The 17,947-nt window shown below is 37.2% G+C and overlaps 1 protein-coding gene across 7 annotated transcripts in view; it reads right to left on the bottom strand.

Annotated features, from left to right (window-relative positions):
• Nucleotides 1–16,727, bottom strand: part of CCDC178 (coiled-coil domain containing 178) — a 515,084-nt gene extending 498,357 nt beyond the window's left edge. For 5 of the 7 annotated variants that reach the window (XM_050768096.1, XM_050768095.1, XM_050768092.1 and 2 more), the window contains exons 1-2: nt 16,123–16,727; nt 15,372–15,487 (exon numbers count right to left, since the gene is read on the bottom strand). The gene's annotated coding sequence lies outside the window, so the exon portion shown is untranslated. Of the gene's footprint in view, nt 1–995; nt 1,182–1,208; nt 1,577–15,371; nt 15,488–16,122 lie in introns of those variants that run through there. The other 2 variants (XM_050768094.1, XM_050768093.1) reach the window with 2 other exon arrangements.
• Nucleotides 16,728–17,947: the final 1,220 nt, after the last annotated feature.

Genomic DNA, 17,947 nt, shown 5'->3' with positions numbered 1-17,947 from the left:
TATATAAACTATTTGTGTAAGTTCATACTTGGTTCTAAGTCCCTATTGTCTGTAGAAGGTGTAACTACTCTTCTGACGCTGTGCATAGGACTTGAGGTGGCGCTGGCACCCACAGAAAGAGAGAGAGAGAGAACCACTACTGTCTGTCTTGCATACAGACACAAGGGAGCCATGGCACGGCCCAGAGAGAGAAAGAGTTAAGCTGCTGACCCTAAAGGCAAGGCAGAGGCTGACGTGCAGGCATGGGGGTGGCAGGAGCCACAGAGCTGGAGCAGACAACTCAGATAAAGACAGTGTGAGAAAGCTGCTAATGAGAGAGCTAGTGCAAGAGAGCTACTGATGAGAGAGCTGCTGAATTAAACTGCATTTCACCTGCCTACAGCCCCTCAAGTGTTCTTTCAGCTATCTGCCCGTCCACTCACTCCCCTTAACCCTCAGCATGGGCTCGAACCTGACCCCAGGCATGACATTTGGCGTAGTCGTGGACCTAACACATAGTTTAAATAAAAATTGTGTCAACAGGGCTTAAAACCTAGACGACTGGTTGACAGGGGCAGCAAACCACCATGTATACGTATGTAACAAATCTGTACGTTCTGTACATGTATTCTGGAACTGAAAGTAAAAAATTAAAGTGTCCAATATTTTATCCATACAGCTTCTAAACCCCTATGCAAGGTTAAACATAACACATAAGACCACAGAATACACAAACAACCGAGCAAGGCAGCAAACAGGAAACAGAGAATCTCAACCAAGGTCTGAAAACAGGAATTTCAATATTAACAGAAACAGAAGAATGACCAACCACTACTGAGACTAACAGTTTAAAATGTCTAAATCAGGTTGCCAATTATATTGGCTGTCCTCAATTAATTTAAAAACAAAAATAATTTTTAAAAAAAACCTGTAACCTGAAACACAGTATTTATGGAAAAGATACTGGGAAATTTCAGCAGTCCATCCATAAGAAAAGCAGAATTACAGGGACTTACATGCTGTCAGCATTCTCCCTGCCGTGGCCTCAGATTTCCCTTTTTATAGTCATTTCAATTTTCTTTCTGCGGTTTGACTTCTCCGTGTTTCAGAAATCTTAGCTGCTGAAACCTCCTGAGTTTTATAATATAAAGCTTCAGTCACCAGAGAGAAAGCTGACTCTTTCTTACACTTGATTCCAATTATCTCCAGAGGATTTTAATTAGCCTTACTTAGATCAGGTGTCGTATCTGAACCACTCAATCATTGCTGGGAAGTCAGGATACTTGTACTGTACTGCTTGAGTCTGTTCTCTGGCCCTGGCTACATTCATGGCCAGGGTGAGGATGCTGTCTCCTAACATGGCTGCCCTCATGATGATACTGGGGCTGATGGGGCCGAGGAGAGGAGAGAGAAGCAAGTCTAAGTCGACATTTCTAGAGGCTCTCTTCCAAAAATAGCAGTAATACTAACAGGTGGTGGTTCTACACCCAGCTGAAAAATATTTTGGATATCATGTAGAGATGTTCCTGATACATTTTTTCTTTTTTCTTTTTTTCCGCATCTCTGTAAACACCTGGAGATGGGATGTTCCTGATAAGCAGAGTTTTTCAACAGAAAACAAAGCTATATTATGAGGTAACAAAGATTCTATCACTAGAAGTCATAAAGGAGAAGCTACAAAATCATTTATTAAGTATGATATTGAAAAGATTAAAGAAATGTCTAAGAGACTTAACTGAATTATTCTCTAAGATCCACTTTAATATTCTATAATGCTTGATTTATTTCATTTCAGCCACCCATTGTTTCCTTTAGTAACATCAGCTTGTAGTTTTATGTTTATGTCACTGTGACTTATTTAGGAAACAAAGATGAATAGATGAATAAGGCAATTTGCACCCTCAAGGAATCCATCAATTTGACCAGACACACCTTTTTTGGTAATAGCAAGGAATTTTTTCACAGGGCATAGAAGTTGCATGTCCATGAGACAATAAAAATATTAAATCATACATTCCTGCCATCTCTTGCCTCTCTATTTTACATTCTATATTCTAACCCCACCAGTCATCAAGACAAGCCATCTGCTTCCATGAAGCCATTCCTTTGCAAAGCCTCTTTACTCTTCCTTTCCTTAGGTCTCTAACTAATATAAAGTTTCCTTTTACTTCTCACTATAAAACATATTTGCTTTCTTCTTTCCTTGTACTTTCTTATCAATTCAGTATCATATTGCACTTATAGTCTCGAATAATTGTGTATGTGTGTGTTACTTTTCCCACTGAATTAAGAGATCTGAAATGGCAAGGGCTTTGTCTGTTTTATTTTTTATAATGAAAGCCCAACAGAATATAAAATTATTTAATTGTATTATAATAAAATGAGGATTGTCAACAATGGGAAAATTTCTGAGAAATGTGATCTTGAAAATCCAAGTGTGAGTTATTGTTAATAAAATAAAGTAAAATAATTAACATTTACATGTATTTTAAAGAGTTTCCAAACTTAATATTTGTTCCTAATGTGAAGGAGCATAATCCTGCCTTAAACATAGAAAAGATTCACTTTTTATAATAAACTATAGGTCAATATTCTAATTACAGATTCTAGGGAAAATATTCGAGTTTTCAAGATGCAATCACTATGATTCATTCTTAACAATTATTTTGGAAGTTATTTCAAGGAACAATGAAGACAAACGATTTGCAAATAAAGCAAAAACAATAAAAGCAGACAGAAATACCAAAAATGTACTTGTCAAATATTGACTGTTATTTTAAGTTCCAAAATGTAAAAATCTTATTTTAGAAAATATATAGTAACTTAATAGGAGACAAGAATAAATCATGCCTCAAGAATTGCTTTTACAAAAATATCTTCTTTACCATCTTTTTTATTATACAATAATAGACTAGATTTTTTGTAACATTGCGAAGATATTACAAAATAGTAAAAAATCATGAAAAGATAATTGTTCCACATCTTTCCTATACACAGTTACAATACTTTATTTTATAAATCTTTAAACTCTATAACTATGATTCCTAATCTCTCCTCTCTTTCTTTGATAAAGTTCTATTGACTTTATATTGTTTGTATTACATCCAATAGATTAGAGTTAAGATGCTTTAAATATTACATCTCATGGTGTTGCTAAAGCCAAGCACATCTTTGGAAAGATTAAATATCATTTTTCTCACATAAATCAAATTAGAACTCACAGAGTCAGTTTCTACCCATATATCCACAAAGATATCTCATACAGTATTCAGAATTTGTCTGAGTAAAGAGATGAGCTTTTCACCTTCTGGTAATTACTTGAGACTTAAAGAGTGACAGGCAATTCAAATCAGCTTTCACGATGTTAAATTATTTCCTAGGTCAATATCATGTATCATGTGTTATTATTTCACCTTTGAGTTACATCAAACAATTTTCCAGTGAATATCCTACAAGCATTTACATTTTCTGACAAAATATAAAGTACTTACATCATTTATATTGAATAAGTACTTTTTGTCTCAAATGTAAAATAACAAATTTTGATAAATTTGAAGCTTCAAAATTCTTATGAAAAAACTATTTTGTGAATTAGAAAGTACTATGCCTGTTTTATTATGACATAGCTTTTGTTCCTGAAGAAATTTCTTTCAATTCTATTTTTTAAGAATGTCAATAACTATTTATTGAACACTTCTGCACATGTTTGATAGACATATGGAGGTATATAAGAAAATAATGAGACAACTCCTCCAGAAGTTTTTATTTATTTGGAGAAATTACTAACACATAAAATATCTAGAAAAGTCTTAACCCAAGAAAAACAAAAATGATAGCTTACACTTAAAACATACCAGGTATTCATTTACTCCTCAGCAGCCTACTGGCCCTATTTTGTAGAGAAGACCCTAACGCACTGAGAGGTTAAACCATTTACCAGGTGCTATCCCTGGGCAGTGCAGAGTTGGATTTAGCCAAGGAGTGTGTCACCACATAATCCCAGCATCCTGGGAGGCTGAGGCAGGCAGATTACAAAGTCAAGAGATCGAGACCATGCTGGCCAACATGGTGAAACCCCATCTCTACTAAAAATACCAAAATTAGCCAGGCGTGGTGGCACATGCCTGTAATCCCAGCTACTCAGGAGGCTGAAGCAGGAGAATCGCTTGAACCTGGGAGGTGGAGGTTGCAGTGAACTGAGATCGCCAACTTGCACTCCAGCCTGGCAACAGAGCGAGACTCCGCCTCAAAAAAAAAAAAAAAGAAAAGAAAAAGAAAAAACAAAAAGAATTAGGGGGTGGATGGAGTGACGGTAATATAACGTGTTCCTAGGGTGAAAAAAAAAGTAAAAAAAAGAGTTCTCAGGGCCCTTTAATGTGCAATTGGGTGCAGTAATGCTTTTAAATGAGAAGAACGTGTGCAGTATTTTTCAATCAAGCTTTAAATTGTAAGCCTGGTTGAACGGAATCAGGAGAAAGAGTTACGAAGTCTGTGCTTGAGACCATAGAATTAGGCTCAAAGTCAAATAGATTAAAAGTTTAAAAGGATAAAACAAAATGAACAAGAGAAAAATGTTTTTATAAAAGATCAGATTCTTGAGCATAACGCCAAAACTACAAAATGTTTTAGAGCTATGACTTCATAAAAATATAAAGCTTCTCAGCATTATCACTCAAGTCAGGAAAAGATACTGCAAACATGGATAACAAAAACTTTCTGGACTAATATATAAGTAGTTAGAAAAATCAGTAATTAAAAATGAAATACCCAAAGAGAAAAGATGAACTAACGACTTGGAACTGGCAACGCCTACAAAAACTGAGAGAGAAAGAGAGGGAGAGAGTGAAAGAAGGGGAGAAGGAGCAGGGTGGGCAGCGGGGGGGCGGGGCAAGAGGGGTAGGGGAGGGAGAGAGAGAGAAAGTTAACATAGGGACAAAAGTCAGTCTTCAGTAAACAATAACAAGATGAAACCATTTTTGCAGAAGTTATAATAAAGTAATAGAAGAATCAAATTATCACATAGCAAAATGTAGTAGGGACATGCAAACTGCAAAAGAGTGGCATAAAAAGTAATAACATTTATGTTGTGAATGTGTATATTAAATCCTATAAGGGAGAAAAAATAATATATGATATAAATATTACACATTCCTCTTTGAGAAAAGAAAGCATGAAATAAAAAGAACCTCTTTTAATTCAGGGAAACTTCCTTAATGAAATAACAAATGTAAAGAAAAATCACTTTTATCTAGCAATTTTTGTAAATTCAGGTAACCATGTTGTAAATCACTTATCTTCAATGGTCATTGCAACTAGAGAATATAGAGTATTTGCAACCCAAGGAAACAAAGAAAGAAGCTATTTCTTAACAAAAGTAAGCTTAAACTTGAGATAGCATTACTGTTAAAGGTAGATTATATATGCTATGTTCCAGCCATTTTGTGTAAAATGATCAATACTTTCATGTTGTAAAATTATTTTCTCTTCCATCTAAAATGGAAAATTTGTTTTCAACACAAGTTTAGTATGTATTTAGATAATTATGTGACATGATAAACGCAAAGCTAGGCGATATTGGTTCAGAAACTGTATTTATATTAATCACTTCAGATACATCTGTACCTACAAAGAATTATCTACAAAAAAATAGCCTCTTGTTGTTCTAAAATCAAAAAATTGCCATAACAGCTTTACTTCAGTAACATAAGAGTAAGCCTCTGATAGCTTCTAAACCTAAATATAATAAAACTATTTGGAGCTTTATTATTAAACATTATTTTTGGTCAATGTGTAACTGTTCATTAGCAGTAAATACAATACGAAATGCACAATGAAACACTTTTGATGAAATAGTCTTTTATATCTTAACTACTCTGGATTATATTTTGGGATTGTGGTAGAAGTAATAATATGGGTTCATTGCACAATTTCCTCTTTCTCAGAAATAGGAAAACTACATTTGCTGACCTCTCTTGAAGACAGTTTCAGGACCATAACTGGATTCTGGCCAATGAAATGTAGAGTAGATCTTGACCTTAAAATCATTCCATTTGCCTCTCCAGCCCTCTTCCTTTCCATGGAACCTCAGAAGCCATGTGTTACAGATGGTAGAGCTGCAGTGAAAGAAGCCGGATCCCTAGACCACTCCTTGAAGAGGACCCTATCAAGGAAAGCTGCCTCATCCACATCACTAACATCATCAAAGAAGAGATCTTTGTTTTGTTAAACCACGGTGATGCTGGACTTTTGCAAAACATAGTCTAACCTGTTATAATAGAGGGCTGCACTATTAAGTTTGTTAACTAATCAAAATGTTAATCAGTAGCTTAAAATCACAATTGCTTAAAAATGAACATGAGCAATAATAATGGAAATGGCTCAAGTGATGATTCACTGTCCTCAAAACCAAAAGAATGACGTCTATATAAGTGAAATACAAATGATTTTACTTTTAACAATGGAGTAGTAGAGCATGGAAAACTAACCATTTATATTATTTGGGACATTTTCTGTGTTGAAAGTCAAGAAAACTTCCTGCATACTAAGAGTCTTCACATCTTCCTTAGAACATCTGAATTATAGGCATTCTCAATTATAAACATAACAATTTTTTAAAAATTCAATAACATGATTTTTCACAGGTCATACTGGCTATTCACATCTGGTTATTTGGATGCCACCATCATATTTTTCGTTATTTTCACTTACTGTTTGTGGTGTTATTTAAGTCAATTTACACCAATTCACATTAGGATGATATCTTTTCTGGTAGATATGAAAATAAATACATAGCTACTATAACACAAATTTTCATATACAACTTTAAACTAATCTTGTTACTGCCAGTGATATAAATACTCCTACTAGGAGCCACTCGATAATAAAGGACGGTAGGTTCCCAGGTAATCAAACTACACCCTCCTTTACCCCAAATAGCACCATATTTGTTAAAACATTATTTTATCAGCTGAAGATATTGAATTATTAATTGCATCTGTTCTCTCTATTCAGCTCCCCCACCCAGCTCATCTACTCCCATTTTTATATCATAACAAGACTTTGTAGTTTTTTGTCTAAAGGTTTTTGGCCAGGAGAAAAGCAGAAGCAGTCTGAAATCTCTTTGATCTTAACTCATGGGATATCCTGGAGAGGAACGTAGGATCAGTGAGGTGTGTAGAAGTATTCCCCAGTGGTGATGGAAGAGGTCTGTGAGCCCAACAAGGCTGTGGTAGCAGCAAAGGAGGTGACCAGATTTTGGAGAGATGACTGCTGGGTGCACTGCAGGCTGCATCACAGGCATGAGAGCTGCCAACTGCACTCAGCTTCTTATGGGCCTGGGGGCCACATGAAGTCAGCAGTGATCTATAAGATCCATGAAAAGGCTGGTACTCTCAGTGGAAGAGATGACACGTGGCAGGAGGGTTTGGTTGGGTATGGGAAGGGGGATACAAGTGATATCAAGATTGACTGAGGGTAAATTTGCTGCTAAACTAGTAGAAAGGCACCATAGAATTGGAATTTAGTTGACTTAGAGAAAAATCTTAAGTGTGGTGTTCTTTACACACTCAGTTTCTGGGCTATGATTCATGCTTTCTATACCAGCAAATGTATATTAGTAGAGCCTAAACTTTTTTAGCAGAGTTTTTCTAAGCAAACTGTAAGTTTTGCTTAAAGATGGTAGTAATAGATTTCTCCAACCCAAGTTTTAATATAAATCTCCCATGCCCTCTCTATAAACACACACACACACACACACACACAAACACACACAAATTGAATACTCCTTGATGCACATACCAATACCCTGTGATGCTCTTCCTTCTGATTTTACACACTCCAGGTCCCTCTCAGTAGCAAAGAAACACATCTCCTTGAGAAACACATCCAGTAACTTATCTAAAGAAGGACTGAACCTCCCAATAAGGGAAACATTATCTTCATGCCGTTTCTACCTATGGATTATTTATGATGCTCTGTAAGATAAATGTCAGAAATATTTTTTTAATTGCATGGCTTTGTCCATAAATTTAATTACTTTTTTTAAAGGTATCAAGAAACAGCTGCCTTGAACTTCTTCAAATCTACCGTCTCTTAAGGAACTAAATATTGAGAACATAGTTACATTGATTAATGTGGTATTAAGGCATATGAAATATGATCTTTTAGAGGCTTAATTATTGCCTTTGTAAGAGAGACTGATATTATCAACTATTCTGAGGTTATGTTTGAATAACAAAGAAATTACTCAGTGTCTGTTAACATTAGTTTAGAAATTTTAACACTCACCAAGTTCTGTTTATTCTTCTAAAGCATAACACTCCATTCTACTAGTCATTTTTATAAACCTTGTAGGCTTTAAAGTTTGGATAACATGAAGGGTATATCGAGTTTTCCTACAAAGGATACATCTAAAATTCTATTGAGAATTGTTACCTAGGGCTGATTTTTCCGCTTCTGCAAAAGGATATCCATGCATTGGCATGGCATCTCCAGAGTATATCCAATTTTTATTCATCCAGATTCCCTAAATGGTCTTCCTCAAAATGCAAACTACTGAATTAATACAAAGCATATGTTGCTAAATTTAAAAAATCTAGTTCATATGAGCTACCAAATTAAAATTTAATAAAAATGGAAAGACTAAGTCTCCCTTAAATATGATCTTGTCAAAAGGTCATGAGTTTTCTTTTCCTACTAGAGGCCTTCAAACACTAGATTGAACACAGGTAATGTACTGCTGCCCTGCCCCCAACCCATCACCACTAGTCACTCAATGTTCCTCCACTTACGATACTTACGATCTTTACCAGAGGCCAGTAAGCCATCTATAGGGAAGGAAAATATGAGACTAAAATGAATAAGAAAATAAAGATGAATAGGGTGAAGTTTGACAATGTGGTTTTATTTATCCATAAATATAGCTTTAAGCTGTTAGTTGAGAAAATGTAATAAAATGCTAAGGTTTCCTATTATGTTTCATTCTAAACAGTAAAGCGCCTTAATAGCTTCCCACTCCATGACTGACCAATAATTCAATAGCAGATATTCTCTGTGTGTGTGTGTGTGTGTGTGTGTGTGTGTGTGTGTGTGTGTGTGTGTGGAAAGATACTTTCTTATACGTTTCACAAAGAAAATCAAATTGGATATCACTCTGAGTTTATCATTATGCCACGAGGGAAAAAGAGAGTAATGCTTTCATCAGTAATTCTATTATTGAAATATGTTTAAGTATAAATGTTTGGCCTCTTTTAAGTCACTATGACTAAGCAAGGATCTCAATACAAGCAATATTTAATATTTTTCTAGAAATTTGTTAGTATTCAGTAAAGAAATCAAAATTCATCCAACAGTATAGCTTTTGAGAAGTATTAAATCAAGCTGGAAAATTAAGCTTTCCACTAATATCCTATTGTTCTTAAATTCTTCGTTAAGAGAAACAGTTTTTGTTGCTGCAAAACAAACCAAAGATATAAATAAATATAAATAAATAATAGCACCCAGTAAGAAATCTGTGCTTAGTGAAATAACAGACAAATGAGAGAGCAAATGTGTAGCCATCTGGAGAATAAGAAAATCAAAAGTCATAAGCAGCATTGGGAATTTATTACAAAGAAATTACGCCAACAACTTCGTACAGCAGTTTTCTAAGGACATGTTCAAATTAGTGGGTAAAGAAATACATTTTATACTATATATTTGGACCCTACTGATATCATTTTATACATGATTTCATGGCATAATACTTGCTAAGTAATCTAAATTAGCTTGGCTATAAATGCTGTCATACTGATGTAAAATTTGCTATCACACCACAGTCAGTCCCCAGAAATGACACAGTTTGATGGAACTGTCTAGAGCCAGAGGTTGTGACATTGGGCTGTCTGCAACATTGTTTCAGAGAAATTAATAAATCTGAAAGCAACTGAGGTATCAGGAAGACACAAAATGGAAGGTAGAAAGGAAAGGAGATAATTAAAACTATCTAGGTCAAAGAAACAAGCAAAAGTTCATCCTTACTGTGCTTCAGGAGGGATGTATATTTCACATGGGGATCTGAAGTGATTCCCATCATCATAAGATTCATTTTGACATTTCTAACTCTCATCTGCTACTTCAGAATCTAGATGTAGGAGGAGGAAGAGGGAAAAATATTTAAAATGTTCTTTCCCAGTGTCTTCATCAATTTTGAAATTTTCCGCTAATTTTCAATATTTCAGAAATCAAATTCCATTAACAGGTGACATTTTCCTGCTACATCTTCAAATGCGGAAATTGTTATTTTGTTTTTCTTTGTATCCACAGTACCTGGCAAATATTATGTGCTCAAAAATATTTCTTGAACAGAATTATTGAACTACGAATGACAGACCATCTGCAGAATTTTAGTTTAAAGTGATCATAATTATTGGAGCAGAAAAAAAAGCAGTTTTAGTTTATTCCACTTAAGAGTTAATTATATTTTTTAAAAAGAGCACTTTTGGGGCCTATTTTCTTAAAGCTATGCTGTTCTCTATCATAGCCACTAGCCATGTTCAATTTTAAATTAAAAATACAGTTCCTTGGCTACATTAGTCACCTTCAAGTACTCAATAGACACATGTAGCTATAGGCTACTGCATCATAGCACAGCTCTATGATTGCAGAAAAGTCTTTTGGTCAATGTTGTTTTAGAGCATGTAAGCACCATATCCTCATTGCATATTTTTCTAAAGTGTATGTTAATTTATTCATTCAAAAATGTATTCAATATATATTATATGCTTGGCACTGATGGTGCCAGAATAAATGAGACCCTTTTCTAACTACTTCAAATCTTTTGTAGGAACATATCAGTCAACAGTAACAACAGAGAGAGAGAGAGCCAAGTGCTATGCGATGGAGGGCTTATTGGAGAAGACCATGATTAGAGGCAAAGAATGACCAAGAAGACTACTGAAGTGATCTTAGTAAACATTATTTATAATAATAATAATATTTATTATATAATACTATAATAAGCTACACGAAGTAGAAATGGAAAGGAGGAAATAAGAGTCAAATGCTATTTAAGAGACAGAAACAGTGTGATTTGATGATAAATTAAGTGCAGTAACTGAAAAAGACGGATCTAGAATGACTCCCATACCTCTGGCATGAAAGACTGAATAGCCTGCACTGCCATAATCTGAAATCAGATCTATGTGAGGAAAACTGGGTTGATAGAGGAGAGAGGACTACTGAAACTTCACTTATGGGTGCTTTTTAATGACGATGGTGTACGTGTGTCCAATACTCATGAGAAGGTTTTAGACTGGAAACTGAGTTTTGGGAATTATTATTATAGAACTATAGTTGGATCAGATCATATAACAACAGCAATGAAGAAAAGGAATTTAGACATTAAGAATAGTTAACATTAACAATTTCTAAAGAAATTGAAGGAAAAAAAATGAATGGGATCATAGAAAACAAGAGAAAGGAGTTTCAACCTGGAGTCAAATTTCCAAAAAGTAACAGAAGACAAAGACTAGAAAAAATACAAACAGGTCCATTTCATCTAGCAGAAGGTCATGAATGACCTTAACACACACATTTCCCATAAGTGATAGGAGCAGAGTTTAGGTAACAAGATGTCCAGGACAGAAAGAATGAGGATGATGAAAGACATGCATAGACCACTTTTTCTAGGACTTAAGCAGATACGAGCTGGAAAGAGCTAGACATGAAGTGAGATGTAGATGCAAAAGAGGATGCTATTTGTTTACTGGTTTTAATGTGGAAAAGAATTGAGCATTTATTGCTGCATCCATAATCTATGCATATAATAGGTTCATCTTAGCTGGTTTGGATTGATTGCAGTTTATTTCCAGAGCTACTGACCCTTGGCCAATGCTGTAAAATGTATTAACTAAAGATAAATGATGTTTTGTAACCATGGATCCATGAATTGTTTCAGAGCAAGATGTATCAGTCTGCTAGCACTGTTTGGTAATAATAATTGAATTTGTAATTGCACCTAATTTCAGTGGAGTCTGGGGGAGGAAGACATTCAAAGTAAAGGCTGGTAACATAGCTAGAATATGTCTATATGAAAAGCTTATTATACGAGATCTCCACTGTGAGATTTGGGTCTCCTGCTGCAGAAGTGCTTCACATGCACACCAGTAGTGGTTACAGTCTGGTAGAGGCTAAGAGCACCCGTGTGACCCAGAGGTGGGAGAACAAAGAAACCTGTGCCTGGGAACTCTAGGTCCTTTTTCATGCATATTTTTCTTGTGTTGTTTCTGTGTTATGCTATATCCTTTGCCTGTAATAAAGTTGTTCTGGGAGTACAAACCGAGCAAATGGAGTTTCCTAAGCAATGGAACACTTAAGGTGATTAAAGTGTAATTACCTCTGACTCACATAACTTCTCTAGCGAAAATGCTCAGCTTTTGCAGCCTCTCAAAGAATTTGTCACAAGTGTAATTTTTAGACTCAACAGTTACAATTTATGAGGATAGTTTTTAACCTCAAGGAAGATAAATTTAAATAATAAAGTCTCATTTACACAAAGAAAAATTTTAAAGAAACAAAAATAATTGTCTAGTTTGTCCATTAAACAACTTACCATCAGTACAGGGATGCTCAAATAACTAATTCCCATGCAAACTATAACTTGTTGGCTGTGCTCTTTTACTGTCTATTCAACCATATTGTTGCCCCTCCACCTTTGCTTTTCTATTTAACATGCCCAGGTATCTCATCCAGTTCATTGGTTTGTGGTTAAATCCAAAGGTTTTCCAGCATCTAAGGGCAGGCTGAATCCCTTCGGTTCACATGAAAGATCTTCTAATTATCTCTGTTCACACACACATTCAGTAAGTACCCAGAAAGTGAGGCCAGATGGTAATGTTCATAGATATAAACTAACACAAAATAGACATATCATGATTAAAGTAGTTTAATCAAATGCCAAAGAGCATCTTTTTTCAATCAGTTAGATGTAGAATTCAGTTCCTCACGGGCCCCGTTATTGGCTGGCTATCTGACCTTGGGAAGGGTAGTTAATGTATTTGAACTTCAGTCTTTGCTGTGGAAAATGGTGACAATAATATTTCACAGTGTGATTGTGAGGGTTAAAATAAGATAATGTGTATAGAATATTTAGTCCAGTCACCAGCATACAATAACAACAGCAATGAAGAAAAGGAATTTAGACATTAAAGTCAAGAATAATTAACATTAACAATTTCTAGAGAAATTGAAGGGAAAAAAAAATGAATGGGATCATAGAAAACAAGAGAAAGAAGTTTCAACCTGAAGTCAAGTTTCCAGAAAGTAACAGAAGACAAAGACTAGAAAAAATACAAACAGGTCCATTAATACATGGTAATAATTTAAATTCAGTGAACTAGGGTTCATTAACAAATTACATGTCCATAAAAACAATGCGTGCAAATATCAGTTTTCTAATACAAAGGTAAGTTTAAATTTACCTAACTGAATTTTTATGAACATTGACTGACTATATAAAGGGACTATGGCCAGACCACATATGAAAATAAAACTCTAATCCACACATCTGCACCAACCAGTCCAGAAAGCCAAACCATAACTTTCACACTGATCAGCCTGGAACAGTCAGGACTTTGTTGATGACTGCCAGCTTTCCTAATTATTGCTCCTGGTTCCAATTCAAGACCAAGCAGAGAAAGCCAAATAAGATCCTCAGACCAGTCATATAAAATATCCTGCTTCTAGTTAGCCCTCCTTCAGCATCACCATGTCAATAACCTCCAATCAAAACATACCTGAAGCTTTATAGCTTTCCCACTCCCCTGTCTGCCTTTGAGTCTCTGTCCAGTGCAAGTGATAGTGGCTGACTCCCTTCCTATAGCAAGATCTGAATAGATAGCCTCTGCTTCTTCTAATGTGAGTGGTCTTCTTCTATTTCAGCAGCATTATAAATGAAGTTAAAAGTTCAACATGGATTTTAAAATGCCATATACAGCATACACACCACACACACACACACACACACACGGCAAACACACACACATAATTAGTGTCATTGTGCAGAAGTTACCATGGCCATTAGAGCTCACACACATGCAATCATCTGCTTGTAGATGTTCTAATTTCCCACCAGGTATATAACCCAGATGCTTATAAAATAATCAATCCAATTCTCTCCCTGTATCATTTCCTCAATACAAATTCTTCAACTACTTTAAATATTCCAGTGCTTAATCTTTCTGCTTTTCCCTGCTCATTCACCATACATCATCTTCCTTTCCATTTTGTCTGTATTCCACAGTCTAGCATTTTAGCAGCCAATATTCTCATTGATCTTCAGTCCCATAAGCCTAGATAAACTCTGAGTAGACAAATATGGATTTTTCCCCAGCAATTCTCTTTCCTAGAGGGCTCCTTTTTTTGTGAAATTGTTTTCCCACTCCATCCACATAGTCTGACATTGCTGCCAATTGTAGTAATCCTATCCCCAACTTAAATGCTCTTGGGACAGACAAATTGAACCAACTGAGGGCAAGAAGAATCCATCGAGTGTTTCTAGATTTTCTTTTTAGGTACAAGTTTGGGAATTTATAAGTCTAGTGCTCTTGGAAATAATGGTTCTAGACTGGTGGAATAAGCCAGTGTGAGAATGAAGTCCATATTCTAAAGACAAAAGAAAGACGAATATATGCAGTTATCCTATTCACTGCTATGGAATATAGAACAGGAAGAAAAATTTTGAGGATGTGGTAGGAAATTAGTTGAGTCTGAAGTTGTGTTGAATCTGAGGTGGCAGCAGGAGAGAGAAGTCTGGGTTGTGGATAAAAGCTCTGGCAGCAATCCCAACACATTCAGGGATAGTGGGTAGACTAACAATCAAACTCATATTTTCGATAGTTCTGGAAATTAGCCAGATATAGTTTATAATAAAATTTTATAACTACAACATTAAAGTGAAAAGTATTATATATTCAAGACAGAAATACACTAGTTTCTGTACGAATGTCTAAATAACAATTGAACACAAATAGCTGAAAATCCTCTGGATTCTTGGACTTGTCTTGCAACTAGTCATGTCTCTGCGTTCTTAAACTTGGTAAGTGGTGTTCTAAAACCTATTACTACAGCAGGACCAAGGAATAATATTTTGAGGGTAGGAGAGGTCAAGAATGCTGTATTTGGGTCAAGATGCCCAGAGCAATCAATACACAACAGATTATCCAACGATAAATAGGAGTAATAAGCTACCAAGTCAATTCACAAATACTTATTGAGTAGTGGATGAATGTCAAGAAAACAATAATAGAAAATGCTTTGAATTGGCAATCGGGAGATTCTTATATTCCTGAGTTTGAAGATTGCTGGATCTGACTTTTGTCAAGTCATAAATCAGCTCTAAATATCACTTTTCTCACCTGTAAAAGGGAGGTGTTGGAGTGGATCATCTTATTTGGGATGCTTTAAAGCAAGCAAGTATACAATTCTCAGCCTCTCCGCCAGGAAGCTGTTCAGTATTTGACTTGAGTAGACACTTGAAAATGAAATATCAAGAAAAGAAATCAATAACAGTTCAAAGGAATAATACATGAGCCACCACAAGGCGGCCTTATAAGCAAAATAAAAGTCGAAATAATTATTTTAAAGGAATAAGACGCTAGAGACGCAGTTACAGACAAGATGAAGTTCCTCTAGGCGGCCAGCGGAGGGAGACTCTGCTTCCCTTCCCACGGCAGTGTGGACGTGGGGCCTGGGGGACTGGGGGAGTGGGGGACTGGGAGACTGGGGGACTGGGGAACTAGGGACTGGGGACTAGGGACTGGGGGACTTGGGACAGGGGTTGGGGGATTGGTGAACTGGAGGCCAGGGAAATAGGGGGACTGCGGGACTGGGGGACTGGGGAATTATGGGACTGGGGATTTGGGGGATTGTTTTCAAACGCTCGGGGCAAGGACTCCCCGCCGCCTCCGGAAGGGGTGAAGAACCAGGCGACTCTAACTCCCGCGGGGCGGCCGGGAATTGCGTTTGGTTCTCCCGCGGGAGTCGCGCAGGCGGGCGACCAGGCGGAGTGGGCGCCGCCCGGCAGCTCCCCGGGCCCAGGGGCTAGCGCCCCCGACTCACCGGCTCCGCGCGTCTCCCCGCGCGTCTCCCCGAGCCGCGCCTGCTCACCCCTCCGGCTGAGCTGCGGTCGAGGCCCCCAGTCGGTTATCCCGTATCCAGGCAACCGCGAGGGCAGCGGCGGAGGCGTGGCGAGCGGGCGGCTGCCGCTCCGGGGCCTCCGGACTCGAGCCCTTGGCCCCTGACTCCCCGCGTTTCTGCGCCTGATCAGCGCTCCAGGCCGCCGCCGCTCCGCCTCCTCCCGATGCCTTTCCCTTTCTGTTGTAACCGATTTGCCAGCCCGACTCCTTTCCCTCTTTACCGGAGAGGGAAGGAGTGGAGACGAGTCAACGCCCTTTCATACAACAGCGAGGTTAGAACATGAGGGGATCACAGACCGTCCACCTTTGGAAGGACCGCAGGGCCTCTGTCTTTCTTGCCACTTGGGACGATACAACTAGGACTCCATATGATAACCCCATATGGTTTGGTTGTGACTTCAGTACTGAGAAACCTCAACGAACTGTTAAAGGAGGAAAGGAGAACTTTTCCTAGTGTCTGGAAGTGGGGAAAATGACTAATTCAAGCCATTTGTCTAAGGGTCTCTTTCTTTCAAAACCAAATTTTTGAAACATTGATCCTTCTGACAAAATACTAAATGGAAGGCCGGGTGTGGTGGCACACCCCTGTGCCAGGCGTGTCCTGTCCCAGGACTTTGGGAGGCCGAGGCAGGAGGATCCCTTGAGCCCAGTAGTTAGAGGCTGCAGTGAGCCAGGATCGTGCCACTGCACTCCAGCCTGGGCGACAGATTAATAAATAAATCAGTGGCACAAAATGTATCACCTACATTTTGTTTCTTCATCTGTGAATGTACACTGTGAACTGAAATAGGCTTCAGAGAAGGACAGTCGTGTCTTACACTACTCTCACCGTCTTCTTGAATGAAAACAAACACTGGACTATAAACTGAAGACAGTTAAAAAAAAAAAAAAAAAAAAAAAAAAAAACCGGATCAGAATGAAGATTCACATTCTCATCCAGAGAAATCATTTTTCCAGGCAACACTGAGAACAGGCAATTGCCTGCCAAGGTTAAATCAGCAAAATCTATTACTTTAAGAGGCAATTTAATTAGTAATCCTTTCTAAGAGGGGAAAACCAGCAAGTCCGTACCTGGAATGTGATTCTTTCAGACAAAGATGAAAAGAAGGAAGCAATAACCAGCAAACTGGTGGAAGGTCTTAATCTTAAATTAATATATGCAGAAGCAGAGCTCTTTCTGTAATTAAAAAATAGATTCAAGAATGCACTCCACTTTCCCATCTCCCTCCATTAATTATTAAACTTTGACTTGTTCTCAATACAATGTTAAATTACAAACCAAATGAATCATTTGCATGCCAGTAAATATGTATTCATGAGGGTTCACAATATCTAAATGTGCATATTAAAACAATAGCTAGATTTTTCTCACAAAATAAAACTTTACCTACTAGAAATCTCATTCGTAACAAGTTTCTCTTAATTAGAACTCATTGATAATTGCTAAACCCCTATTGTGGCAGGCAGAATTCTAAAATGGACCCCAAGGACCCTACCCCTTGGTATACATACCTGCATAATCCTCAGGACTTTAAATATGATGGATTTCATTTTCCTTATTAGTTTGTTACATGACACAATTGACTTGAAAGAGGGAAATTATCCAGGATGGGTTGGCCTTGATTGGGTAAACCCTTAAAAGGGACTGACCTCTTCCTGGAGTCGGAGATTTGAAGCATCAGAGCGATTTATCAAAGGAATGTTCTCTATTGTCAGCTTTGAAGACTGACAAGACCCTATGGCAAGGAAGGCAGGCAGCCTCTAGCAGCTGACAATGATCCCAGGTGACAGCGAGC

This window comes from Macaca thibetana, chromosome 18 (assembly GCF_024542745.1).
Source record: "Macaca thibetana thibetana isolate TM-01 chromosome 18, ASM2454274v1, whole genome shotgun sequence".
Classification (NCBI taxonomy): domain Eukaryota; kingdom Metazoa; phylum Chordata; class Mammalia; order Primates; family Cercopithecidae; genus Macaca; species Macaca thibetana.
Note: the sequence above shows the minus strand (reverse complement) of the source record. Positions and strands in the feature narration are given on the sequence as shown.